This window comes from Mus caroli, chromosome 15, assembly GCF_900094665.2.
Source record: "Mus caroli chromosome 15, CAROLI_EIJ_v1.1, whole genome shotgun sequence".
Lineage (NCBI taxonomy): Eukaryota > Metazoa > Chordata > Mammalia > Rodentia > Muridae > Mus > Mus caroli.
The window spans coordinates 80,030,468-80,033,222 of NC_034584.1; positions in this window are offsets into that span (position 1 = coordinate 80,030,468).

Consider the following 2,755-nt stretch of genomic DNA (forward strand, 5'->3'; position numbering starts at 1 on the left):
CTCAGTGGGTAAGAGCACCCGACTGCTCTTCCGAAGGTCCAGAGTTCAAATCCCAGCAACCACATGGTGGCTCACAACCATCCGTAACGAGATCTGGTGCCCTCTTCTGGAGTGTCTGAAGACAGCTACAGTGTACTTACATATAATAAATAAATAAATCTTTAAAAAAATAAAAAATAAAAAAAAAATAAAAAAAGCTGGATACCTATGCAGAAATGGAGTCTGCACTGACTGGAAATGAGGTAAATGCAAGACGACTAATATCATGTTCAGAATCTCCTTGTAGTCCCTCTGGGTGGGGAGGGAAGGCTTTGTGTATCTCACCCCTACAGCACCCTCTCTCCTCCGCAGTTTACCTCCTTAGGTCCCTAGTACTCACGGCAGTACACCCTGCACAGGGCCCATCTCCAGGCTGCACTGACCCCTAGTGGCTAAACTATGTCTCTACACCTCAGAACATCCTGTGCCATACAAGTACCCACCTACCCAGGTGTGTTCTAGGACAGTAGCCTCTGGGCTCCAGTAGCAAGAACAGTAGCCTCTGGGCTCCAGGCTGCAGCACTAGGAACCACACTCCACATGGAGTGTGCACTTAAAGGGACTCAGTCCTGCATCTCAAGTATTCCGTGAACACACAGCCACATACTGCTGGGATCCCTGAGCCCCCAGTTCAACGGTTCTCAGTCCTACTGTAGACAGTGGCAAACTAAGGTTCCGGGTGTACTGTCAGAGCTCATCGCTAGACCCAGGGACAGAAAGTGAAGAGTCAAACCGTATGCAAATGCGCCTGGAAGGAGTCAGCTGCGACAGCAAAGGGAACCCACAAAGAGAGTCAACTGGAAGCTGCAGAAAGAAGACAAGCCATGTGCAATTGGAACAGCATCCACCCTGCCTATGCCACAGAACCAAGCATCCCTGTTCCTGTCACTAGTGTTACTGCCTGCCTGGCCCCCAACAAATGCACACTCTTGAGGTTACATGGAAAAGTAGCACTACCTTGATTGACAACATCCCTTCCCTACGCACCTCCTGCTTGCGCCGAGACAGGTTTGTTTAAGACTTGCTATAGTGTGGTATTGGTGACTGGTGAGGTGACAGTCTCTGGCTACCATTGTGGTTCTAACGGTTTTGCTTTCGGCACAAGAAGTTCTGTAAGTAAGATCTTAACCTCCTGAAGAGGAAAGATGGACCCTTGTGTGGCCATGACTTTACCTTTTCTGAAGTTCATGACTGGGTCAGTGAGCGTATTCACCGTCAATTCCACACTTTTGTCACCCAGGGGAAACCTCCAGTCAAGCGCAATCTTTCACACTCTAATCCCCCTCCCCCCTCAGACCTGCTGGCCAACCTCCTGTCTGGATCGGTCTTTTCTAGAAGCTTCCTAGTTGTCTCTCTCAAGACTTGCCTGTGCCTGGCCTCTGTCCCTCAGTGCAGCCTCAGTTCTTAACCCTTCCCTGAAGGCTTAGTCTCAGTGGTGTGGGTGTTTCACAGTCCAATTAGTCAGTTATCAGTGGACTGAGAGGCATTGACTCTACTTGTTAAAAATAATTAATTATAATCATTATTAATTAATAAGTGTTGCTAATTATTAATTAATGTTGATTGTTTGGAGTTATCTCCTCCCCCTTTCTTTTTGCTTCCTTGTTCCTTCCCCCGTTTCTTTCCTTCCCCTTTTCCTTTTCTCCTTTCCTTTCCTTTCTTTCTTCCTCCCTCCCTTCCTATTCTTCTTGTCTCTTTTCTTCCTTCCATGCTAGCTTCAAATTCACAGTCCTCCTGCCTCAGGCTTTGAAGTGCTAGGATTACATCACACCTGACTCTTCCCTTTGAGCATGGGGAGAAAAAAAAAAAAAGAACAAGAACAAGATGCTGTTCTCTGTGCAAAATTGCACATAAAAAAACTTGAATTTATTCTTTATTTTCCCAATTTTTTTTTTTTTGCTTTATGGTAGTGACTCTATCATCAATGGCTCACAGGGGACTTTCCTTGGGGACTTTCCTTTGTCCTTCGTGAGCACAGGGAGAGATGTTAAAGCTGACCCGAGGTGGCTGGCAGGGTCTGAGGGAAGCTATTGCCTCTGCTTCATTTCTTCCTGCCTGGCGTGCCTGGACTTAGGAGCCCACGGAGAACATAAAAATGGTCACATTTGGGCTGGAGTTTGTGGGCAACTTAGCCGGCTGTCTTGTGGAGTAGAAATGGGAAGAGGCATCAGGATCCCTCACCGTCTGGGATGGGGACAGGGCATGCAGCTCGGCAGTGCTGTGCTTGCCCAGCATGAGAGAGACCTTCATGCTAAATAAAAGTGTCTGTGTGTGTGTGTGTGTACATATACACATTTATGTGTGACATATATATGTGTGTGTGTAAACAGACAGACAGGAAACCAGACAGACAACCATAGTGCTCTGGCCCCAAAGCTAGAAACCACTCCAGTTGATGCTGCCCCTATGAGTTGCCTTCCTGGGACCCTGATGGCCATATCCAGGAGACCAAGGCATGAAGGAGAGGACAGTACTTGTGACAGGTTGTGTCCAGGGATCAGTGACTGGAAAGTCTCCCTGTTTGTGTCTCTGTCACAATGGAATGTCCTCCCCCATCTTCCCGCTGCTATTTTCACAGCTCCTAGTGCCCGAGTCCAGCTGCCCAACAGAGATGTGTTCGAGACAGAGTGCGGCCTCCTGGCTTTGGACGAGGGTAAGGCACACTTGCCAAGCACAGGGAAGGGCCAACCTCTCTGAGATGCTGGGACAGAGTATG